General features: G+C 40.6%; 1 long non-coding RNA gene across 1 annotated transcript in view; it reads right to left on the bottom strand.

The window, feature by feature from the left end:
* Nucleotides 1–7,205: 7,205 nt before the first annotated feature.
* The window catches only part of LOC135202239 (uncharacterized), a 148,484-nt gene continuing 128,815 nt past the window's right edge, over nt 7,206–26,874 (bottom strand). The window contains exons 2-3 of the long non-coding RNA XR_010311695.1: nt 24,702–24,860; nt 7,206–7,410 (exon numbers count right to left, since the gene is read on the bottom strand). This is a non-coding gene — a long non-coding RNA (uncharacterized LOC135202239). The remainder of the gene's footprint in view (nt 7,411–24,701; nt 24,861–26,874) is intronic.

The following is a 26,874-nucleotide window of genomic DNA, read 5'->3' as shown; positions in this document are numbered from 1 at the left end:
GTCCTGGATTTTGCATTGCTGTGGATTTGTGTAGATGTTTTCTGAGTGTTGGTACAGTAATGTCATCCTGGAACTATGCTGCTATGTAGTTTGTTAAATAAGTCCTTCTTTTATAATGGTGTGTGGTTTAATCCTTACTCATGATGCCTTGGGATTTAAAGTGTTATTCCACGATAGTTAAGTTTTGGAATAATTGACAGAAGCTTTGCTATCTGTAGACCAGTGCTGAGAATATTAATGTAAAGAGTTGTGCTAAAGGTTTTCATAGTTTGTAAGTAAACTTTGGTATACAGGAGAACTTGATCATGTCTAGCTTTCTAAGGAGTATGCTAAGAGTTTCATCTTAGCTACATCAAAAATGTAGAATCGTCAGCCTAGTGCAGTAGTGGAATCCTCTCTTCTCCAGATGTTTTAGACAGGAGGAAATTCATTCCTGCTCTCTGCTGACGTCTCCTGAATATCAGGTGTAACAGTTTTATTCTCTCTCTCTCTCTCTCTGATACAGCACAGGATATGTTTGCTGGTGTTTGGAACAAGTTCAGGATTCAAGAAAAATTATATTGGTTCAAGATCACTTAGGATTCAGAAGTCTCTGTGTTATATATACTTTCCCTTTAAGAAAGTCAATCTCTGAAAATGAGTCAAAGTCTGGTTCTTCATGGTAATCTACCTTCAGAAACTCTGCTCATGATATTTTTTGCATTCGGATGGTCTCTTGGTCTGTATTACCTCCAGGTTTAGATTGTATACGCTGTAGTTTGTGATATTCTCTCTAAAGTCTGTTTGTCAGCTGTGGCATATTTCTGTTTAAAATGTTTGCGTTGCATTTTACCTTCATGTAGGCTGTTAATCTGTGGGGCTTTTCCTACAGGATGTCTGTTAACCTTGATGGTTTTGCCTTCACAGAATCTGTTAACTTGGATGTTATGGCATTCAAGATGTCTGTGTGTGTGGGTTTTTTTGCCTAAAAGGTCTGTTACATTTTCTGTTCCTTTGTGATTATTGTTAGTCAGTTAGATACTATTTTCTTACTCTTAGAAGTCTAGCTAGTCTGTAAATTATGCAGGGAGTATGTTACCCCTTGGGTTTTTATAGCTAGAAACTTTGGAAATTTGTGACTCTTTATGACAAAGTCTGTTCGAGAGAGTGTTTGGGCTAAAGTAAACTGTTATTTTGTCTTGAGTTCTTTCCTAGAAAGCCTGTGCCAAGAAGCAAGCATTCTGGTTTGGGAGATTAGAAAATCCATTAGTGTGAGAGTTGTTCTAAACCTCACGAGTCACTTGCTTAGAATGTCTAATCATACCCGTGAATTTTTTGCTCAGGAAGTTTTGGTCCTAAAAAGTGGGCCATTTCGAAAGAGTTTTATGCCTGCCAAGGGTATATCTGTTTGGTAAGCGTATTTCCTACAATGTTTATATCTTTGGAGGAGACCATTAGTTTAACCTACGAATTTTTATTGGGGAGGTTTTTCAACCGAAAATGTTAACTGTAGGTGATTTTTGTCGGCTGAGTTGGTTCTTCAAAAGTTTTTTGCCTGGAAAGTGTTATTAGTTAGGTAAGTTTTTTTTCGCCTAGAGAGAGATTTTTTGTGAAGAAAGTCTGGTGATCCAGAAGAGAGTTTTTGTTTTGACTGGAAATTATCAGATTTTTTCCCTAAAAAACGTGATGGTCTGCAAGTTATTTTGCTGTTAAGTTCTCATTTATTGACCTAAAATGTTTCTTGGTGTGGGAGGATTTTTGTTTTATAAGCCTTTTAGTGTTGATAGGCCTGCAGGTATTGTCAACTCAGGACCCAGAGTTAATTTTGCCCAGATCTGGTGTTTATAAGCCTGCCGAGTTTGTTAGTTTGAGGGTCAGAATTGATTCTGTCCAGAAAGTGGTGATTATAGGGCCTACCACGTTTGTTGGTTTGGGCGTCAGAGTTGATTTTGCCAAGAAAGTGGAAACTTGTCTAAAAAGCTTATGATTTATATCATTTGCTAGTGCTTCAGCTTTCTGCCTATAGAAGTCTTTTGTTTTATCTAGAGTGCGACGATTTTTGTATGGGAAGAGTCAGCTGGATTGTGATCTTAGGCTACAAAGTAATGTCAGAGGGAGAGTTTTTATATATATAAAATATATAACCCCGAAATTGTAGCTTTTTAGGCACAAAAGACATCAGGTACATAGTATTTTTTGCCTAATAGTACTCGCAAGAATAGACGACTATTCCCTTGAAAATTCTGGATATAAAAAGATGACCATTTCGCCAAGAGTACGATAAAAGACCAAGATTTAGTGGGTCTTAGAAGCTTACAAAAAATAGTTTATTGAAACTTGTAGGTCTGGTATTAAAACATTAAAGGCAGATCTTGATGTATGATGTCTGACAAAAACTAAATTGCAAAAAGTAAACTTTCTATGAAGCTTGGCAATTATTCTGTAGCTCTAAACTGACGGTCAATAAAAAGCTGCAATTCTTGGTACATCGTAGCCATGTTCCTTTATGTGAAAAATTGTAATGGTATATTCACGTGCAATATTAAGGCTCAAGCCATCGGGCACCACCATGGTGATTTTGCTACAAGACCCATCAGGTAATTTGACGGTTTGCCCGTCAAGTGTGCCTGTTAGAGGGGAGGTCCGCCGAGCAGGCCCGGTCGTGTGGACAGGCCTTAATTATACTGGCAATGGGATGAATTTTGTTAACACTATCACACACAACCTAAAATTTTGGCCTGGTGGTCCACGTGTACGGTGAAGGCTGACGTTAGTCCGACCTGCTGTCCTGCTGGGGGAGGAAGAACTCAGGGCAGGAGGACATTAGCTTTGCACGTCTCTGCCCATTTACCCGACTCAATCACTTACATTGAATGGTGTCTTTAGGCCTATGAGATGAATTGGTGGCATTTTTGGGAAGGGGGAAGTGCCTCAAGGCGCGTTTGTTCCACCTGAAGGCATTTAAGTCACTTGTCTGCTTTTAGAGAGATTGTATGTGTCATGGTGTAATTAATTGCTTTTATTGTAAAAGAAGACTATAGGATGACTTTGTAATTTGAAGTAAAATAAAGTTAGATTTTCTTTGGTTTGTTTGTGAAATTCTTGTAATTCTTTTGCTCAGACATTTGAGAATATAAATGAACATTCCACACTTTGAAAACAAATCTTGTAGATGGAAATATCATGTGAAGTGAAAATAGTGCCAAATTAAGTAGATATGATTTTTAAAAAGTCTTGAATTAATGACGTGAATTTGAAGTTACTTAGAAATTCAGCTCTGAATAATCCAATATCTTGGTGCATATCTGAAATCACTTAAAATAAAGCTATATTCTTATTTAAAAATGTAAAGTAAGCAAATCTATAAATTATGAGGGTGCAGCAGATACGTGATTTTTTAGATAACTAATCAGCCTAAAATGCTGTATGAATATAGAAATAATGTGACTAGATTTCTCTGATTTGACAAAATGGCTAAATAATTAAACATTGTATCATTAAATTCGCATGGAAAAGTTCTTAGCCAGGCAAAGGAATTTGAATGAACGAAAACTAATGATAAAAACACGAAGTGAGAATGAATCATTTCAGTGTTCAAAGTTTCAGCTAAATGAGATTTACTTGAAAAATATTGAATTAATTTGAAATGACACATAGAGCATTTCTGCATAAAAAAGGAGCTTACATTCTGACATATTTAGGCTTTTTGCCGTCAGATTTGGCATCACAATGGTGATGTTTATGGTAAATTGAAGCATGTCATGTTTATAATCATGACCAGATTTCAATTTGGACACAATTATTGACCTTTTGCTTTCAAACTTGACGTCAAAATGCTGAAAAAATGTCAGGTTAAGAAGGTGTGTGAGACTTTCAATGTACTAAGTTATCTCGGTCAAATCTGTATTGAAAAGAAATAAGTCAGTTTTGTATATAAATACCTCTGAAAATGAAGTTGAATTAGCCTTATCAATTAATATTTACTAGTAAAATCATATTCTCAGCTCTCAAAGTCAAGGAATCTGTCAGGTGTTAAGTCAATGTCAGGTGGCTAATATTGTCAAGATATATTTATCTTAGTTACCGTCTCTCCTTATTTGTTCTCCTGTTTTCTATGGGATGTAATTATAACAAAAACACTCATTTTCTACTAAGAAGACTTGAGAGAAAGATTTAAAAGCCTAAAAATCTCAACTAAAATGGAAAACAGATTACCAAATTGGGCGTTTAGAATCCGTAGAGTGTTCCACGAGTCATCCATGGAGAACTGGACTTGGGAAATTTTTGGGGGAGGGCCATTATACTTAAGGACGAAATTCTGGCGGTTTAAGGCTACGAACGGGTTTTTTCACGCCCCCCTGTTTCACAGACACTACAGATCAACCAAACATTTGCCTAAGTACGAAACCACAGCCATGAGAGAGAACTTAAGTCTAGGCTAGTCTTGGTGTAAAGCCTTGCCACGTCCACCTTAACGTCATCCTTTGACATTTGGGGGTCTAACATATATCCCTATTGACATAGAAAACTGGCAGACATCTTGGAAAGCATGAAGGAAGTATATACGAGACTTCTTCCCAACTGGCCAGCCGTCAGTTTAGAAAACTTATTATAATAGGCCCTTTTTTTGGGTAGACTTCAAAGTTGGTAACCGACTGGTTTCATAACCACCAGCTGAGGTTGCACTGCATTTGGCAGAAAAAAAATTATAAAACACTATCATTAGTAATCTAACCCATTATAAGAATTTATTTTCGTGGTTAAATAAAAGAATGTCTGATTATATACTGGTTTTTATTTCCTATTAAACAACTGGTCTACAATGCTTAAGTCATCTATGACGTAATTTGGAAAGGATGCCTTACCTGTACTACGTCATAACAATGACGTCACAATACCTAATGCCTGTAACCTTCTCACGGTTTCATCTGGCGTCGAGTACCTAACGCATGCAACCTTAGTGACGTCTTTCTGGTCACGTCAAAACTATGACATCACAATACCAGTCACCTTACGTACCTGACGTCACATGTCCTTGCTTACCTTGACTTAACTATGACGTCATTGAAAGACTAATACCTGTGACGTTACATTACCGTTACATATTTTTAGTGACTTTTCTATGACTACATTGAATCAGACCAATATTTGTTGTCACTTACTCTCGTCAACTAACCAATTTTCAGGTATAACAACCATATTTGTTTTTGGTTCTTCTTTGGAAACTCAACATTGACCATCCAATGGATGTCATTTACACCTTAAATTTGGTGGTCCAACCATAACATTGGCACTTAAAAAAAGAGGCACATACCTTCAAAATGGCCTCTGCCACTTAATTTAATTTTACTTCGTGCTGTTCACTATTGCTTCTTACTCTTACCTGGCACCATCTGGCCTTTTAATCACTTTAATACTTTTATGTATCTTTAAACAGATTACATTTAGTTACCTCAGTAATGTAGATAGCGCTACATTTCTCTCTGCCAGTGCATTGTTCTCTTTATACCAGAGAGCATTGCATTCTTCTCTCTCTACCAAAGAACTCCATTTCAACATATATCAGGTCTTGTTACCCAGTCCAATCACCTCATGACCTCTACAGATGACCAGACCCGAAAAAACTGGTCCAAGAGGGCCCCTTGGGTTTTGTCATACTTTTAAAAAGGAATACCATTAATGCAACAGGTGAAACAATAGAAGTCTTACCTGTCAGTCACCCGGTGATTATGACAGAAGGTTTCAAATTTGAGGATTATTTGGGTGGTTTGGGTAACTTGACAAAAAAAGGTCTTCAGAGGAATGTACAAAGTCAATTCAAAGACGTGGGCAAAACCAAAGGAACCCAAAACCTACACAAAAGTGTAGTTTCAAAGAAACGGTATTACAAGAACATGTCATAAGGGCCAACAATGAATAAAGGAGGTCCAGCATCAGAAAACAAGGTAAAGGTTAGGCCAGCTCCCCAAAAAGAAGTTAAAAGTTCCAAACTCTAGCTGAGAGCAGTTACAGAACAACCATCTGGTTCTAGAATATGAACCTAGTTTCTGAAGAGAAGGACGACCAGTGGAAGGTGGAGCTGAACGTTACACCCTTTGACCACAGGAGTGGTAAACTCAACTTCCACATGAAATCAGAACCTCTATAATCTTATCAATCCATCTGAAGACACCTCTACTCTGTTGCCTTCTCAAACCATGAGCAGAGAACACTCGAACTACAAGTGTTCATTAAACTTGTTTACACAAAGACCTGCAGTTACATGAATTGTTAAGGAATTAGACAATTCGATAAAACCAGATATGGACGGTTATTTTACACACGTAAAATCTACCTATAGGCACCAGACCACAGGCGAAACGAGGTATGATACTCAAGTATACAGTGGCTAGTGCCTACACTGCACTTGCCTCAGTTGTGGCACTCTACTTCTAACTTTCAAGTCCATGAGAAGGATAGTTCAAGGCCCAACAATTTTATAACGGATGGAAAACACACAACGATTTTGCCAATCAACAACAATATGAAGTCCCTGGGTCAATGGCCTACAGAAAACCCTACTTTTCATGGTCTACAGGAAAGTTAACCTAGCTACCAAAATCCAAGGAGACTAACACTGTCAAGTCACCCCAAAAGGGTCAAAGTCTTCTACTATTAAAAAAAATTACAATATCACAGCAGGAAAACTTTCTCTTAGAAAAACAAAGCTATAGTACTTTAGTCTTACAGCAAACATCGATATTCAATGATATGAAAACAGAAAAAGAATTCAAATACAAGGAACAAGTAAGCTTCAATGTCTACAACAATGTAAGAAAGCAAGGAACTGAATTATATGCTTAACCTAACTTACAAGAAACTACAACCAGTGTGGACAAAGGCTGCAAAGAGCAAAACAATCTGACTTGGTAACAGACAAGAGAATGTTTCACAACAAAGTCTGCAGCATGAAGTGTAGGGCATTACATATGTATAGGAATTTTCAAGACTTCTGGCAGAATTCACAAGGAACAAAGTCAGGGAAGGAAATCTGTCACCAACCAGGAAATCTGTAAATCATTACGCCAGGCCTGACTTACACCAGCACTTACAACAGGCTATGTAATTCCAAAACATCCACTCACTCTTTTTACCTTTTTGCTTACCTTGATATTAGGGTTTGTTCTGAAAGAGCACAAGATTGATCAGGATTTACAAACAAACACAATATTTATTATAAACAAAAAAAATTAAAATTAAAACAAATTAGCGTCGGTTCCTCCACTGTCATAGCTGGTGCAAAACAGAATTTACTTGGGCTTCTCTATTTAACAGCTCAGAATAGTTCTAAGATATCTCCAAGTGCTTTGTCATCCACAATTTCTTATTTCTCTTCCTTCTGATTATTCTTGTAGCTGCCCTTCCTTCCTCACTGAAGTTCTCTCCTGGTGCCTGATTATTGAGAAATACATAAATAAGACTGCAGGCAAAGAGATGTATGATATTCAAAGATCTGGACTCTTCTGATATATGGAAATTTACTTTAATATTTACTGGAAAGCACATAAATAAAAGCTGAACTTGGCAGAAATCACCAGAAAGGTTAATGGCCATAATATAAGGTGTAAAAATAAAATAAATAAATAAATAAAAAAAATAACAAATTATACAGGCAAAACGACCATGAATTCCTGAACAAGATGAGAGAGAGAGAGAGAGAGAGAGAGAATGTCAATAGGCATGAACTTAGTGTTGGTGAATAATTCAACTGTAATAAAATAATTTAAATGTACTAGTGTTAAAATACTTAGCTTTGGCATTGCCATCTAAAACAGTTTGCTCTGAAGGAAAACTATGAGGGCATTGCCTAAACCTATTTGGACGCAGTAGATATTGATAATAAGTTTGTATTTGCGACAACAAAAATATTTTTTTCTTATTATGACTAGCAATTGATTGGTCATTTTCACACCACACCTTCTCCAATTTGCCTTGGAGAAGGAATGCAAAGCACGAATTTCAGCCTCTACTAGATCAGTGGTTTTCAACCTTTTTTTTCTCCCTTGTACCCTTTTGGGGCATTTGTAATGTGTGCCCTTTGGGGCATCTGTAATGTCAGTAACATACCCCCTTCACTATGTATAATGTGGAAAACAAAACCAACTAAGAAAAACATTCCATTGTGTATACTTATTTGCAAGTACTGTATGGAGGGGAAATAAGTACATAACTCTCCAGACATAACCAATAATATTGTAAACTTAAAGAATTCCATAAAAAAGATTAAAGACAATTTTTTTTTATTTTTTATTATTTAGCTCTGGCTACACAGAAAATTTTAAAGGTTGCGGTACTGAGCTGCCAAAACAAAATACATTATTATTACATCAGCTGCAAAGGGAGTTACTGAAATGGCCGACACTTGTTTTTCCATGGACCAGGGAGGCAGTTTCTGCTAAAACATATCGAAGGTCGGCATGTACTACATTCATTTGAGACCCAAGGGGAGTGCATGCCCCCCATACCCCAGGTTGAAAACCCCTGCTCTAGGTGGTTTCATGAAATAGGAAATGATTTTGAAATGTAATACTCACTTCATTATAATTGAAATTTGAGCACCTACTCTGAGGGAAATGACCTTTATACCTGTAAAAACAGACAGTGCAAATGTCTGTTCATTATAAAACGTGATCAGTGGGTTCTATTGTGATAATGTTATCAGAAGACATTTCCTAATTCAAACAAATACATTATACTACTGGTACGTTTGCATTTTGTGTATAACAGTGTAGAGGACATTTGGACTTTAAGCTCTTGGATCTAAGGACCTTCCTTTTATGGTTTCTGTAAATAAACACTGTTAGAGTAAAGAACAAAAATAGCGGAAGAAGATAGGTTTAATATTTTTGTGTGGAAAATAAGTATTGTAAAAAAAAAAAATATTTACAATAGGATTGCTTAGGAAAAAGATAGGACTGATCATTTTTGCTATGTATACTTATGCTTAGGTTGTAGTTAGCTGACTGGCTGAATTAAGTTTTGCTGTCAAACAAAATATAACTTAAATAATAGTATAAAGTTTGAGGTTTTTCTCTTTTTTAATTATAAACTGCTGCTGCTAAGTTACAGATGCCTTGAGGCTTGGTTGCTGACCAATTACCAGATGGGGACTCAATCAATTTGATCACATGAGTACTACAGGCCATTCAAAATGCCATTTGGGGATGTTCAGGCATCAGCAACCCTTGGCAGCAATGTGATTAGCCAACATATCATGGCCTAACCTTCCTATTTAATTCCAACTAGCTAACCTTACCACTAATTCCCATTAGCAGGCAAAGTATCAAGGCCTATCCTTTCCACTAATGGGCAAAGTTCTCTAAGACGGGTGTCTCAACATCTAGATTACGGATACACCATAATAAAATCAAATATGAAACAAAAAAAAACATACAGGAAAAAAATGCCTGTGGGTAAATATATCAATTAGATGGAGACATCTGAAACATGGCACTGAAAGCCTGCTGTAGCTAACCTAGCCTCATGCACATCTAGAATAGCCACCAGAGAGGGAATTATCACCATGGAGGGCTGTACATAAAACCAAACAAAGTGGAACAAGGTGACAAGGGGGTGTATTCCACAACATGAAGCCTAATTAACAACTGTGCTCCCAAGCGGGGTGTTGATTTCAGAATATGAAGCCTAATTCACAAACAAGCTTACTAAGGGGGGTCTATTTAATTTACAACATGAAACCTAATTCAAAAAAACATACTTACAAAAAGAAGGGGAGTCTACTTCACAATACAAAGCCTAATTCGCAAACGAGCTTACAAAGGGGAGGGGTGTCTTATTTCACAACATGAAGCCAAAATCACAAATGTAATCACAGATTAATAATAGGACAAATGCAGATCCAAGATGAACTTCAGATGTATGTCATGTCCAGACTGCTACACACTCCAAAATGCATTAAGGTGATATACTGCAATTGCAAAGTGCAATAAAAATGGCACTATGTGCATAATGTACTATCTTATTTTCATGGCCTGAAAAGTATGACACTAGTAAATACAAAATGTAATAAGAGTGACACCATCTGCACACTGTACTCTTAATTTCATGATCTGAAAAGTATGACACTAGTAAATACAAACTGCAAGAAAAGTGGCACTATCTGTACACTGTACTATCTTACTTTCATGGCATGAAAAGTATGACACTAGCAAATCCAAAAATCAATACATAGATCAAAGAGCACTATCCTGAGGAACACTAAAAATTACCACTAAAAATGGTATTTTCATTTTAAAATAAGTTCTTAAATATACTTACCTGGTAGTTACATATATATAGCTTTAACCCGCTGATTCGTCGCGCGCACGGCAGAAATTCAAAATTCGCGGCTATCGCCGATAGACGGTCAGGTGATCATACCTGTGTTCCCTCTATCCAGGTACCTGGAACCATTCCCATTTGTCCTCAGAAATTCCAGGCCCCTGTTCTCAGAGGGGAGGAGGGAGGGACCTTATATATATGTAACTACCAGGTAAGTATATTTAAAAACTTATTTTAAAATGAAAATACCATTTTTAAATATCTAACTTCCCTGGTAGCTGATCGACACCTTTGGTGGTGGGTTAGAGAACCTAAACACCTTTGGGAATTCGTAAAATTATTATTACTACAATTTAGCTGAAAATAATAATCTGGTTCCTACCTGATAAGGAAGCTGGTCTTCAAAGTTTTCCTGCCTCATTAGCCTGCATTCCTTGAGAGACCCAGCGATCCACCAGGGGGCGTGGGAAAGTCTCTGTGGGGCTGTCACACGGTCCTCGACCTTAACATGACTAGACCACCACCCTTGCTATCCCGGCAAAGCCATGGACAATGAGCTGACCACCTGACCAACTAACACACTAAAAACACACACCATAAAAACCTGACTAAGACTTGCATCACAGACTGTGGAAGGTTGCGACAACCTTCACAGACAACCTGTGATACCACGTTCAAGAAAAGCAAGGGTATATAAAAAAAGGTTATGGGTTAGAGGCAGTAGCACCTTCTACAACTACGGCGCCGGAGGCAACGTATGGACCCAGGGAGCAACAATCTTCATATTGGGTCTGTACCTCTTTGAGGTAGCAATCTGCAAAGATCGACTTGCTTCTCCAAAAAAGTTGCTTCTAAAATAGCCTTCATCGACTTGTTGTGTCGATACGCCATCGAAGTCGCCACAGCTCTTACTTCATGCGCCTTGACTTTGAGGATTGGAAAGCTTTTCTCCTCACAGTTCTGGTGAGCTTCCCTTATCAAGTCTTTGATAAAGAACGCCAGTGCGTTCTTTGACAAAGGCAGTGAAGGCTTCTTTACCGAACACCAGAGATTATTCGTCTGTCCTCTTAAGTGTTTGGTTTTCTGTATATAAAACTTAAGGGCTCTCACTGGACAAAGTCCTCTCTCCTTTTCCTGTCCAACTAAATGAGACAACCCTGGGATGGTAAAGGATCTAGGCCATGGATGAGAAGGATTCTCATTTTTAGCGAGAAAACCCAGTTGTAGCGAGCAGACTGCATTCTCCCCCATTGAAGCCTACATTCTTGCTAAAGGCTTGCAGTTCTCCTATTCTCTTGGCTGTTGCCAACGCAACCAAGAATAGAGTCTTCTTGGTGAGGTCCTTCCATGAAGCCTTGTCGAGGGGTTCGAACCTACTCGAAGTTAAAAATGACAGGACAACATCCAAATTCCAAGAGGGGGTTGGATTGTCCTTCCTTTTAGCCGTCTCGAAAGACCTTATGAGGTTCCTATGACGGAAAACGGATGTCAGCATACTGCGGTATCCTTTGATGGTAGAAACTGCTAGTTTCTGTTGGTTTCTTAGAAATAACAAAAAGTCTGCTATTTGAATTATAGAGGTATTGGAAGAGGAAATGTTTCTAATCCTGCACCATTCTCTAAAGACGTCCCCACTTAGAATTGATATAATTTGATCGTGGACGTCCTCCTCGCTCTTGCGATTGCTCTCGCAGCTTCCCTCGAAAAGCCCTTTTCTCTTGCCATTTTCGATGGTAAAAAGGCAGTTAGATTGAGAGCGAGGAGATTTTGATGGTATCTCTCTAAGTGAGGCTGTTTGAGTAGATCGCTCCGACAGGGCAACGATCTGGGGGTGTCTACCAGCCATTCCATCACCTCCGTGATCCAGGGTTTCGTGGGCCAAAACGGAGCTATCAGTATCATCCGGGCGTTGATCGATTCCCTGAACTTTTTGTTCAGGACTCTGTCTAGGATCTTGAATTGACTGGGGGGAAAGGCATACACATTTAGTCTTTCCCAGTCCATGAGGAAAGCGTCCACTGCCACTGCTTCCTGGTCTGGAATTGGTGAGCAATAAACAGGTAGCCTCTTTGTCTTCTGCGTCGCAAAGAGGTCTATTGTCGGTTCTCCCTACAGTTCCCAAAGCCTTTTGCATACCTCGTGATGCAGGGTCCACTCCGTCGTGAAAACCTGTCTTTCTCTGCTGAGGAGATCCGCCCAGATGTTCTTCTCTCCTTCTATGAAGCGAGTTAAAAGTGTAATGTTCCTCTCTTTCGCCCACAATAAGAGATCCTTTGCTGCCTCGTAAAGGGAGTCCGAGTGAGTGCCTCCCTGTTTCTTTATGTAGGCGTTGACCTGAACTACCTTGTTCTTGAATTCCTCCTAGAAGTGCAAAAGGGCTAGATAAATGGCCGTCAGCTCCTTCACATTGATATGCCATTCTTTTTGATGATCTTGCCATAGACCAGAGATCTCGTCCTTCCCCAGTGTTGCACCCCATCCCACGTCCGATGCATCTGAATACACACTAGGTCTGGGGTTCTTCTGTTGAAGTTCGAGGTCCTCTTGAAGTTTTTTGGGATCGTCCCACCAACTCAAATGATCCTTGATTCCCCGAGGAATCGGAATCCATGTCTCGAGGTCTTGGTCTCTCGTCCAGTAACTTGCTAGATGATAATGAAGTGGACGAAGGTGCAGTCTTCCCAGGGAGACGAATTGCTCGATCGAGGAAAGGGTCCCCAGCACTCTCATCCATTCCCTCGCCGAGCAGGTCCATCTCCCTAGGAAGAGCTTCACCTTTCTTAAGCACTCTAGAATGCAATTCGGGGCTGGAAAAGCCCGAAAGACCACTGACTGAATCCTCATCCCCAGGTAGATGATGTCTTGTGAAGGAGTCAGTTGTGATTTGTCTAAGTTTACTAACAGCCACAACTGTTGTGTTAACGTCATAGTTACTTGTAGGTCCTCCAGACACTTTACTTGCGACTTGGCTCTGATTATCCAGCCGTCCAGGTACATCGAAATCCGTACCCCTTCCAGATGTAACCACCGGGATACGTTCGCCACACTTGAGTGAAAACGTAAAGAGACCGCCTGTTTAGTCCAAAACAAAAGTGCTCTGGAACTGATACGTTTTTGACCGATGAACAAATCTCAGGTATTTCCTGTAATCGGGTGGTGGATTGGGACGTGGAAATAAGCGTCCTGCAGGTCTATCGACACCATCCAGTATCCCTGTCTGGTGCCTGCTAGGACTGACGCTGCTGTCTCCATAGCAAACTTGACTTTGCTTACGAATTTGTTCAGAGGACTTACGTCCAGCACGGGTCTCCAACCCCCGGAGTTCTTTAGTACCAGAAATAGCCTGTTGTAAAATCCCTCCGAAGAGGTGTTCTCTACTATTTCTATTGCCGCTTTTGACAGCATCTGATCGACTTGCTCCTGCAGAGCTGTTGCTTTGTTTTCTGAATAAGTGGCTGTCAACTAACGGCTCTGACGAAAGAGGGGCTTCCTTAGGAAGGGGATCTTGTATCCTTCCTTCAGAACCTCGATTGTCCCATTCATTCATCCGCTCCCCTTAGTTTCCACTCTTGCCAGTAGTGGAAAGCCTGGCTCCCACTCGTGTCTGGAGGCTGACAAAATCATTTCCTGGGTTTAGGTTGCAGCTTAGGGGTTTTCCTAGGTTGTCCTCCTGCAGCCGTCCTCTGGGTTCCTCTCGCAAAAGCCTTCCCACGAAAGGGCTGACGCGTGGGAGGAGTCTCCTTCTCCTTTCTTGCTAAAAAGTTAGCCGGAAGGACCTTCCTAGCAGTCCTGGTGATCAAGTCTTGCGTCGCTTGTTGCGCAAGAGCAGCCGACAAGTCCTTTACCAGCTCTGAAGGGAATAGCTGTTTCGTTAATGGAGCATATAAAAGCTCTGACTTCTGTGCCAGAGTCACTCCCGACAAAAGGAAGGAACAAAACATAGCCCTCTTCTTAAGAATGCCAGCTGCAAAAAGGGCCGTTAGCTCGACAGTGCTGTCCTTACGCTTTATCGAGGACAGGCAATCAATGCATTAGTGTCCCTCGTTCTTGCCGTCCGACACATCAGCGAGAGCTCCAAGAGTCCAATCCATTAAGCTGAAGACTTCAATGGTTCCAAAAATGCCTATCAGCAAGTGGTCTATTTCTGAACCGGACCACATAACTTTAGCCTTGGACATGGCAGTCCTACGCGATGCGTCTACAAGCCTGGAGAAGTCCCCTTGGGAGGAGGCAAGAACTCCCAAGCCGAGAGCTTCCCCAGTCTTGTACCCACATGCTCAATCGAGAGGCCAATCTCGTAGTAGGAAGGAAAAGTTAGTCCTACCCTGTTCCTTAAGGCTTCTTGACAATCCAATTGTTCAACGTTGAAAAAGCTTTCTTGGCCGATCTGGCCAAAACCGTCTTCCTGAAGGAGGAAGACTTCTGAGGTCTACCCTTCAAAAATTGCGAGGGTGGACTTCGAGGAACTGCTTGCTGGAAGTCTGACGGATACAAGTCTGCCAAGACCACAAGTAACCTCTTGAGATCCACTTCGTGTAGATTTTCTTGTGTCTCGTCGTCCGAGATTTCTTCCAGCGGATTGACATTGTCTGAAGTCGAACGAGTGGGAGAATCACGTCCGTCGTCCTGTCTGTATCCAGCCTGTGATGGAGCGTCACGCTCCTTGATTGCCTTCCGTTGCTGCGAGGGAGCGTCTACCATCGCTGCAGCTTGCAGCGAGTCCGCGTCACGCTGACAGTAAGCGTCTCTCCGAGCCAAATCCGATCGTATCCTCTTGACTGGTCTGTTAACGTCCTTGGGTTCTCTCTTGTGCGTCTCTTCTTTTAATCCTTGTGACTTGAAGGCGTCAAACAGGACGAATGGACTGTTGAAGTCCCGACAAGAACGCTCGCTTGCGGTGCCTCTTGCTGCTTGGGAATAACTGAAGGTGGCACTGCCCGCACGTCTACCGCTTCAGAGACACTAGTAGCGATCTTCTGTCGACGAGGTGGAGACGCTCCTTGTGACACCTCCCAGTCCGGGGGAGGGGGAGAAGCATGCACCGATGTAAAGCAAACGTCTCCTTCTTCCAAAGAGCTGTGCGTCATGCGTCTCTGTTTCGGAGCGGATGCGTCGTCTTCCTCCGACAAGAACTTCTCCGGCGAGCTCCAATTACTGCACGACAGTTGTAACGCTACGGGGGACTTGCGTCTCTTGAGGGGTCTTGATTCTAGGGGTTAAACGCCAACCGCGCCGAGGTCTTGCGTCATCAGATGAAGACGAACACTTCATCATCTCTACCTTTCCTGTGGCGAGGGAGAGCGTCCTGGGATGCGTCAACAGGATCACTCGAAGGGACGCCCGTTCGCTGTTCAACATCTCTCACCTCCCTTAGCCTGGGGTTGGGGAGCATGGAAGAGGTCTAGGGCTAGGAGCATGACAGACACGAACGGACGCACCCTCCACTACACTATCACTGAATTTGCTGTTGCAAACCCCCGCACTGCACCCCACATCACTTCCTTATCCGAAGTAAGGGATTTCACTTGTACCCCTAAGGCAGAAATCGCAGCCATAATATCCTTCATGGTTGGTTCACTTACCTCCGACTCCGTAGGAGGATCTGGTACTACTACCTTAGGATCAGGATTAGGAATATTAGATTTAGATACGTTAGAAGGGGGCAGATTATCAGAAGATCTAGAAGAAAGAACACTAGAAGATCTAGCTCTCCTAATTCTGTCTTTTTCTAGACGTCTCACATACCTATCATACTCTCTCCATTCTCTCTCCGACAGACTCTCACATTCATTGCATCTATCTTCAAAAGTACAAACGTGTCCTCTGCAATGCTTACAAATTGAGTGGGGATCAAGAGCGGCTTTAGGAATCGGGCCGGGTCTTGCACCCCTTCACACACATTCTCACAACAGAGTCAGCCATCTTGAGAAAACCAAAATCAGTGAAAAAAAAAATCCAAGTCGGAAATCAACAAAGTCTATCTAAGCACAAAGAAAAGCAAAGAATAGTCCAAAATCAGCGAAAGCCATCAACGAAATACCAAGAAAATGGGTACTTCACCAATTGTAGCAAACTCAAACAAAGAAAAGCGAATTTCCAAACGTGCTGCACCGAGCAACGGCAGGGAATTTCTGAGGACAAATGGGAATGGTTCCAGGTACCTGGATAGAGGGAGCACAGGTATGATCACCTGACCGTCTATCAGCGATAGCCGCGAATTTTGAATTTCTGCCGTGCCGCGCGACGAATTGGCGGGTTAAAGCTATATATATGTAACTACCAGGGAAGTTAGATATTTAAAACCTTTATTTTACTATTCACTTACATAATTCTGAATGAAATATTGAAAGTAGCTCCATTTCGTAAGACTAATTAGATATAAGATTCTGAAGTGAATCAAATAAAACGTCAGGCAAATTAATAAAGGGATTTTGACGTAGGAAAAATCTATTTCTGGGCTCAGCCGTGTTGCTCCGTGAAATACGTTCCTTTAGCGCTATTTCTAAGGTAAAATATTGCTAAAATACCAGAGAACTGCTAAATTGGACATGCCAGAATATTCTGACTCGCTCACCCTTTCTAAAAGGGTGTCGGTATGAATCTGGGGCGAGTGAAAAACACTACCACAGCAGCCTCTCCAATTAGCCTTTTCCACATCAAAACCCTTTAGAAAAGGGGAGCCGTGCTACGGCTCACTCCCTGCTACAGCGAAGGTAGCGTCAGGGCCGACATTCCTTTGATAGCCATTCCGAGAGCTGCACGTAATTTTTGCGCTCTGTTTTTCTCTGCCTTTTTGGCTTGTGTTGTTAGCTATGGATTGTCAATCTGCCTCCCCATCCAAGTTAAGTACGGGTTTTTTGTTCGACACTATTTAGGGAGTGATTTTGACGCCCTTGTGTTTCTTTTATTTAGGGTTTTGTCTGGCGTCGCCTTCGCTGACGAGGCTGGGCGCCGCCATTACGCGTTCGCCTTTTGTGTCGTTTCGGTTACGCGTGGTCTTCCATACTTCGTGAACCGAGTTGTATATCGGTACCCTTTATTTGCCTTTTCTTGGATGGCAGTTTTTGTCGATCGTGTATATGTTTATGTTTATATTTATGTTTATTTCGCATGGGGGTTTCCTTTCAAGCACGTGTCTTTGTTTCGTGCCTCATCGGGTACCCGCCGTTATAGTTTTACTGTTTTTCATTATGATTTTGTTTTATTTCTTTTTCGTTATCATGCCTACCTCTGCCGTTCGGTTTAGTTATATCGTTACGGCATTAGGCCATTCTGGTTTTGTCCTGGTTAGGGACATCCTTATCGGGTGGTCCTACCTGGCTGTTAGGCGTTTTTATATTTTTATGTTAATTTCCCTTCCCAACTTTCCCCCTCCCCCCCCCCCCCCCCCCCCCCCCGTGTTATTGCATGATTTTACATTACTTTTAAGTATTATTGTTATTTGAGTATTATTTGTGTATGTTTTCTTTGGGTGATCGTGTTGGCGAGCCCTACCCCCTGTGCCTTCCTCCAGTCCAGTAACCACGGGGAGCCGACTGGGTCACATGATCGTCACCCTCCCGACCACCCTTTCACCCCCTCCACTTGGGGCCCCCACTGGTTGGGTGCTTCTCTCGCTCAGGTTGTCGCTGACGACCAACCCAAGTCTCTGCGGGAGGGTGTGAAGGGGGGCCTCTCAGGCCTTAGGTCTGTGTGTGACGCTTCTCAGCCGACCTTCTTCGGAGTTGGCGGTAGTCTGAGCGTGCTCGGCTTCTCCCGCCTCTCTGAATGTTTTCACCCTCCCGCCTTAGACATTCCCTCCCCGCCCATGGCGGGTTTGCATTCCAGCCTCTCCAGCTTCGTCGAGGGTTTTGTTTTCGGGAGGTTGTACCTTCCTAGGTGGAGATTTTAGTATAGATTTTTTATTTATATATTGTTTCGTTTAATTAGTTCATTGAACCTCCGGAGGTTCCGGTTACCCGGAATGTATTGTCCTCCAGGCTACCACGGTTCTGAGTTGATTTTTATGCGCTTAGCACGAGTTCCCGTGATGCATATTTCTATTTAGTCCGGGTCACTCCGGCTCAATATCATTTTTCCTTGAGCGGACTCATATCTTGTTACATGGCGATACTCATGTATCATTATATTTACAGGCCATCCAATGTCTGGTTGCCGGCTGTAATGCCGTCCTCCAGGATCCTTGCGGGCACGATGTTTGCCGGGGCCATGCCCCCTGCGCTGTGCTGTTAGAGAACTCCGTAGTATGGTATCACAAAAACTGTTTTACTTGCTACGAGTTGGTAACTCGGGTTACTTCTTCGGTAAGTCACCCGTTCCCTGCGCTTCTACCTTTAATGTGGTCTTTGTAGTAATATTGTATCTTACTGAACTTTTAGCCCTATCATCTCCGATAGGATAGTAAGTTAAGCTCAAGGTTAACATATTTCGTTTCTTACAGGCGGATCAGTCTGCAAGGGATGCTGCTCTCTCCACCCTCAAGGTTTGGGTAGGAGGGTTTGGACGAAATGTTGGGAAGTCAAAGCCTTACATCCTTTCCCAGGACATGGCGGCTTTAATCTTCCCGGCAGGAAAACAAACCGCCTACGTGGTCCCAGAAGTTGCAGCTCCCATAATTGATACTATTCAAGAACTGGTATCGCAACAACAAGACGAGGAGTTACTGGAGCTTGTGTTGGGAGGAGTGCCAATTCCGGTTACCGAAGATGTACCCATTCCACATGATATGGGTATTGGTAAGAGCGTTGATGAGGCTAGCCTTCTAAGTCCTCAAGGTCATTCCTTGAGTACTTCTAACTCTTCCTCTCCTTCTTCTTCTAAATCATTCCAGGGTTTCACCGGGGGTTTGCCTCCTTCTAGGTTGCAACCCTCCTCGGTGATACCTAAAGTGAAAAACTTCAGGCAAAAACACTGCAAAAAAGGGCTTCAGTACCAAAAACATCATATGGCAACCTCCCTAAAAATGTTCCGGCATCCCATACGGGAGATACTAAAACCCGGCAGAAGTCCCTGTCAAAGCCCTCTAAACCAAGGTCAAAGGAGGGGAAATCTTACCATTCCCCTTCGAGCCCTTTACCATCAACTTCTAAGGGCCTGATACCTCATAAGGTACCAGAGGAGAAGGGGGATTCCTCTCCCGCTGGGCAGGACCTGTTCAACACGAATATTTGAAAACAGGTCAATAACCTAGGATCCTTAGTCAGTACGGTTACGGCAAGGTTTGAGGAGGTGATTAAGAGACTGGGCGCTCAGGAGTCTCTAATTGCTGGTCTTCAGCAGGTGCAGCAGGTTCGGCCCATCCTAGTAACCTAGTGCCAGGCCAGAGTATGCCGGACGGTTTTGGACTCCTTTCCACAATTAAATTTCTCTTAATTGATTAGCTTGATTTTAAAAGGCACCACAAGTACCCAACTGATTCCTGCAAGAATACCAGCCGTCAGGAATGTTCACATTCAAGTTACAATACTTTACATGTACGTATATACAGGTCAATATTTTCAGCATTTTAAGATCATTGGAACACACATCACTTCCACTTTAACAAAACCCCAAACCCGACAAGACAACAGTCAAGACGTCAAGTACCTTTTGGACAAGGGTGCTAATTATGATGTGAATGTAAATAAAAAGAATGTTGTTGATTTGCATGACAGTAGGGAGAACAGCCCCCAACACATAGGATGAGCTGCAAGAATATTGCTGCAGCAACAAACGAGACTAACTAAACAGCCAATGCAGACCAAAGGAACAAGAACCCACCCAGTGACTTAATCTGCAAAGTCCAATTCAGGGGATTAGGAGTCCTTACCCTGCAGAAACCAGAGGAAATGGGATATGAGAAGGATGAAAAACAGTAGGGCCTATCTGGAGGAAGTATAAACTGCTTTGTGAAAGAGAGGATGGTATAGTTGGGAAATGCAGCAAAAGAAGTGAATTACAAAGTATGTTACTCGTATGCCCAAGAAGTGAAAACATCTGGATTATCACAAATGTCAGTGGGTTTTGTGGCTATTTAAGAACTAAAACACAGCGGTTTTTATAGCAAAAAAGCAACACCAAAACATGGTTATGCAGTCTGTTGAAGACAAATTGTAACTATGTTAAAGCATACTGTTTTAGAAGCGATTTTAACCAGCCTCCAGTATTACTAATTCTTGACACACAGGGTTAGCCAAGAAAAAGGCTGTGACCCTCATAAAATAAAAGGAGTTACATTTACCTAACAAATCAGAAATCTCAAGTCTTCAAAATTTGACAAAACTTCTAAAATGACGCAGACTGGAAAAGGCTAAGACTGGCGATTTCTTTAAATTACTTGTATCTAATACATTTAATTTTTGTCACCTAAAATCTGGGCATTCAAGGAAGTAACTGTAAATTCTATTGAATTTGCAATGAATCCTCTAGAGAGAGTAATAGGGTCTTGAAAGATGGATTATATATTGGTGATGCTGAACTAGTGCACAAAATACACACAATTCAGAAAGCATGGGGGACAGTGGACAGCCCCACTGCAAAAACAGATGCCTTATGCGGTCTTTGACAATAGAGCTTTCCAGCCAAATAATGTGCAGACCTACATAAGTGGAAACCTTGCACTAATATGGGCCATCTCAACAGAAATGATAAAAGTTTTCAATCTAATTTCCACAAAAGTGACTCATAATAAAAAACTACCATAATTCACTATTTAACAAACAAACCTTCATAATTATAAGGCATTACTTTGACAGGACAATTCTGAAGCTCAAATGTACTGTAATTCAAAAACCTTAGAAATACTGTACGACCCTTTCTGTCATGTAAAGCCTCAAATATTTCAAATTCTCAATGTCAAAGTTTACTAAATAACAATGACATACAAAACCATAATTTTAAGACTATTTAGACTTGCAACAAGAAGTATATATGAATTTCAATGCTATTTTTATAGAAGTTTCTCCTTAAGCGTATGCGTAAACAACAACTCCTCAATTCCCCTTTCCATAGCTAGTCCGGGTGAGTGGGGCCCTTCAAGAACCAAAAGGCCAAGGAACACAAGTCACCAAACAAATGTCAAAAGCCAGATTTCCATACGAGTAGGATGTTGAAATGAAATGAGTTACACAGCCAGGTGGGATGACAACAAAGACATTATGAAAGATATCTAAGTGAGGAGCAAAAACTGATAAGTATCAAGACCTGAAAATAGAAATAAGAAGGATAATGCCAGTGGAAACTATACTACCCATAATTATAGGAACACTAGCCAAGATCCCAACAGCCCTGAAAAGGAACTTGGAAAAACTAGATGCCAAAGTAGCTCCAGGACTTAAGCAGAAGAGTTTGCTATTAGCATCAGCGCACATAATGAGAAAAGTGATGAACCCCACACTATAAATACCACTAGTCGAAAAGGATAGCTGACATAGGAAAAAATAATTAATTTGGATACCAGGCAAGGGTTTGTTGGTCATGAAGATTGGCAGACCATGTCACTGACATCCTAAAAGAAAAACCCACGAAAGATTCAACCCTTACCTGGCAACGACTCAACAAGGGCACAGCACTGCACTGTAGGCAGGTCAGGTGATCCCTTAAAGGTCAGAGCCAATGAGTCACCTTTCTTGGGTGGAAGACTTCGACATTTCTCTCTTTTGCAAACAGCAACATACTGCAAGCAAGCAGTGTTAGAGAGGTTTATAGTGTCCGGAGGCTTTAGGAAATCAAAGACTACGAATTCTAACTTAGTTCCAACAAATATTAATAAAAACAATAAGAATAGTAACAATAATAATAAGATCTAACAATACATGAACAGGAATAAGGGATACCGATTAAGCCACTCTTATGCTGGCACAGGCTCTTGCTTTTCAGCAGCTCGTATGGGGATACCAACATAGAAAACTATTCGGAACCAACCAGGAGTGGAAGACATCCACCAAGAAATTCCTGGAGCCAAACCAAGTAAGAGAGACTGTAAAAACATATGGAGCAATCTAGTATCACACAACAAACATGCAACATGGCTCCAGGAAGTCAAGGCAGAAGAAACGGGGAGAATAAAACAAATATTCACTGAGATCACGACTGACACAATCAGACACCAACTAAAGAAAATGCCCAACTGCAAAGGCCCCGGTCCCGATGAAGTCCATGAGAACATCCTCAGCACAGAAAGACTACAGCAAGGGAAATATAACCAGTAACTACAAGCGAAGCATCTGCCTACAAATAATGTGGAAGTTACTAACAGGTACAGGTATCATCAGTGAAAACCTATACAACTATCTAGAGGATACAAACACCATCCCCCACCAACAGAAAGGCTGCAAAAGGAGGTGCAGGGACACAAAAGACCAGCTCTTGATAGAGAAAATGGTAATGAAGAATAGTAAGAGAAGGAAAACCAACCTAAGCATGGCATTGATTGACTATAAGAAAGCCATCGACATGATACCAACACACATGGCTAATAGAATACCTAAAAATATATGGGGCATGGGGAAACACCATCTGCTTCCTAAAAAATACAAAGTGCAACTGGAATACGATACTTACAAGCTCTGGAATAAGACTAGCAGAAGTTAATATCAGGAGTGGTATCTTCTTCAAGGGTAACTTACTGTTCCCACTACTCTACGTAGTAGCCATGATTCCCATGACAAAAGTACTATAGAAGATGGATGCTGGGTACCAACTCAAAAAAAAAAAAAAAAAAAAAAAAAAAAAAAAAAGTCAACAGAATTAACCATCTGATGCTCATGGACAACATCAAACTGCGTGGTAATAGCATCAAGGAAATAGATACCCTAATCCAGACTGTAAGGATTGTATCTGGGGACATCAGGATGGAGTTTGGAATAGAAAAATGTGCCTTAGTCAACATCCAAAAGGGCAAAGTAACAAAGACTGAAGGGATAAAGCTACCAGATGGGAACAACAACAAACACATAGATGAGACAGGCTACAAATACCTGGGAATAATGGAAGGTGAAGATATAAAACACCAAGATATGAAGGAAACGATCAAGAAAGAATATATGCAGAGACTTAAGGCGATACTCAAGTCAAAACTCAACGCAGCAAATATGATGTAAGCCATAACACATGGGCAGTACCATTAATCAGATACAGCGCAGGAGTAGTGGAATGGACGAAGGTAGAACTCCACAGCATAGAACAAAAAACTAGGAAACATATTACAATACAAAAAACACTACGCCAAAGAGCAAATACAGACAGACTGACTATATGTAACACGAAAAGAAGGATGGAGAGAGTTACTATGCATAGAGGACTGCGTCAACATCGAGAGCAGAGCACTGGGGCAATATCTGCAAACCAGTGAAGAAGAGTGGATAAGGAGTGCATGCAAAAAAAGGACTGACAACAGTTGACGAAGACCCAGAAATATACAGACACAAGAATGACAAACAGAACAGAGGAATGGCCCAATAAAATGTACAGACAGTACATGAGACTAAAGACCTGGCCAGCAATGAAACATGGCAATGGCTACAGAGGGGAGAACTCGAGAAGGAAACAGATGGAATGCTAACAGCAGCACAAGATCAGGTCCTAAGCACCAGATATGTCCAAAGAATAATAGATGGGAATAACATCTCACCCATATGCAGTTGGTACAATATGAAAAATGAGACCATAAACCACATAGCAAACGAATGTTCGGCACTTGCACAGAACCAGTACTAAAAGAGGCATGATTCCATAGCAAAAGCCCTCCACTGGAGCCTGTGTAAGAAACTCCAGCTAGCTAGCTTACAATAATAAGTGGTACAAACACCAACCTGAGGGAGTGTTGAACAAAGACCCTCTGGTACTATGGAATAAGAACATATAGGATGATAAGGGCCAATAGACCAGACTTGATGCCGATTGACAAATTCCAGAAGAAATTATAATTCACAGATGTTGCAGTACCATGGGACACCAGAGTAGATGAGAAAGAAAGAAAGAGGAAAAATTGAGAAAGAGGAAAAATTGAGAAAGAGGAAAAATTGAGAAAGAAAGAGGGAAAAATTGATAAGTATCTAGACCTGATTATAGAAATAAGAAGGATAATGCCAGTGGAAACTATACCCATAATTATATGAACACTAGGCACGATCCCAACAGCCCTGAAAAGGAACCTGGAAAAACTAAATACCGAAGTAGCTCCAGGTCTTATGAAAAAGAGTTTGCTATTAGCATCAGCGCACATAATGAGAAAAGTGATGGACTACTAAGGAGGCAGGATACAACCCGGAACCCCACACTAAAAGTACCACCCAGTCGAATAAGATGGCTGATATAGAAAACAATAAATTAGGATATCAGGCAAGGGTTTGTTGGTAATGAAGATTGGCGGACCGTGTCACTGACATCCTGAAAGAAAAACCCACAATAGATTCAACCCTTACCTGCATAATTAAGTCAGTGGATATTGTAACGACTCAAGGGCACAGCGCTGCACTGTAGGCAGAAGGTCACAGGTGGACCTTATGGACAGAGCCGATGAGTCACCTTGCACTGAGTTGTGAGACACACTTCGACGTTTCTATGTTACAGACAGCAACATCCTGCAAACAAGGAAGTGTTAGAGAGGTTTATCGTGTCCAGAGGCTTTAGATAAAAAATACGAATTATAACTTAGTTTCACATAATAATAATAATAATAATAATAATAATAATAATAATAATAATAATAATAATAATAATAATAATAATGGTCTTTGCCATTTTTCCTCTAAATAATAACAATAATAATATGCGTTATTTCCAATTTTCAAGTGTTTATTCACATTACATGACCTACGGAGGAAAAATATTTATACAGAAAAGGTATTAATCACCTATTAAGATTAAGGAAATCACAAACAAATCTAAAACAGTTCCTCCTAAATAAACAAAATTAATCTAAATTCAGAAAATAATCTACAAATTTCGAATGAATATAATGATTCGCCAGCAGTTGCTGAAAAGAAAATACTCAATATAAAAAGCAAATGCCATGACCCAAGATAGGCCTAACCAACCTGGATTAATTCTTGAAAAAATGTACTAACCTAACCTAGCCTAAGGTACATCAGAAATAGTTCACTTAGTAACTAAAAAGCTTTAATCTCTCGCCTTGGGAAACTCCTAAGTAAAAAATGTATGTTGGTTTTTGTTGAAATCGACCATGCTAGGAAAGCAAAAAAAATATTGGTTTTTATTTAAATCAACTGGCCAAGCCTAAGTAAAAAATGTATAATAATTTTTATTTAAATATATACATATATAAATAGCCCAACCTATTTTAAAACTTATCTAAGAAAACCTGTTAAAAACTTTCAATATATAAAAAAACATTGGCAAACCTGTTTTAAATATGCCTATGTAAATACTGATATATATATAATTATTTAGATATATAATATTATATATAATATATATATACTATATATAATATATTTCTTAACTTGTTAAAACATTAAGAAAAAAAACATAAAAATGTCTATATTTTCAAAGATTTTACGACTGTTTTACCTCACCGTGCACGGCTGGTAGTACGGTACATTATGGAATGTTTTTTCGTACTTCGTAACTGGCTAAAATACCGTACCGTACTTTTATAACGTACCCTCAATCATTTTTCCGTACCGTACAGTACGGTAAAGATACCGTACCGTAATTCCGTACCTTTATCGTACTATAACTGAAAAAAAAATCCTCAACATTCATAAAGGCCAAATGTGCATTAGCAGTAACTGCTAAGTGATATATCCAAGCCTAAGGTAAGGTACGGTATGGAATTTGTCCATTTTTTTTCCGTACCTGAACTGTACCGTACCGTACTTTGGTAAAATTATCGTACTGTACACATAGGCTAAATATCAACCGTACCGTACGGTACCGTAATGCCAGCCTTGCGCGGCCTCACACCATCTATAATATAGAATTAGGTATTCTGAAAGGAAACGAGAATAGTCACGATTTGGGGGAGGATATCCAAAGGAACTGAATTGACCAGCCGAAGGGAAATTGAACTGACGAGATGAAAAATATAACCTAAATGAAGACGAGACTGGAAAAAAAAAAAAAAAAAAAAAAAAAAAAAACACGAAATTTACATTTCTCTCGTTAAACCAGGTTATGCTTTCTCGTATCTACGGCCATGAGCAAATCCCAACTGGTTTTGCGTATTGACAACAGTTAGTGCCTAAATATTCCGCTACTAGAACTACTTTATACGTATAATATTTACCTTAAATATTAAAATGCGACTGTTGTTGATAATATACTACACATCGCGTCGAAAAACTGTACCTGTAGTACATTTTTTCTATTTTTTTTTTTCTAGTTTCCTTGCATTTTAATCCATAGATATGCAGTAAGATTAAAGGATCTTCTTATTAAATTTCTTGAATATGCCTTGCTGTGTGCTTTAAATAGATCGAGACACCATTTATATACCTTAATGAGCGTAACCACCTTGAGTGCTAGTTACGCGTTTCATCGCCGCCGCCGCTTAATTAAAACTACTGTTTACCTGGGCGAGGTTATCCAAGACCGTCACCGGACAGATTCCTTCACTCTTCACGGCGAACACAA

The sequence above is a fragment of the Macrobrachium nipponense genome, chromosome 30, assembly GCF_015104395.2.
Source record: "Macrobrachium nipponense isolate FS-2020 chromosome 30, ASM1510439v2, whole genome shotgun sequence".
Taxonomy (NCBI): domain Eukaryota; kingdom Metazoa; phylum Arthropoda; class Malacostraca; order Decapoda; family Palaemonidae; genus Macrobrachium; species Macrobrachium nipponense.
The sequence above is the reverse complement of the archived record's forward strand: the minus strand, read 5'-3'. Positions and strand labels throughout refer to the sequence as shown.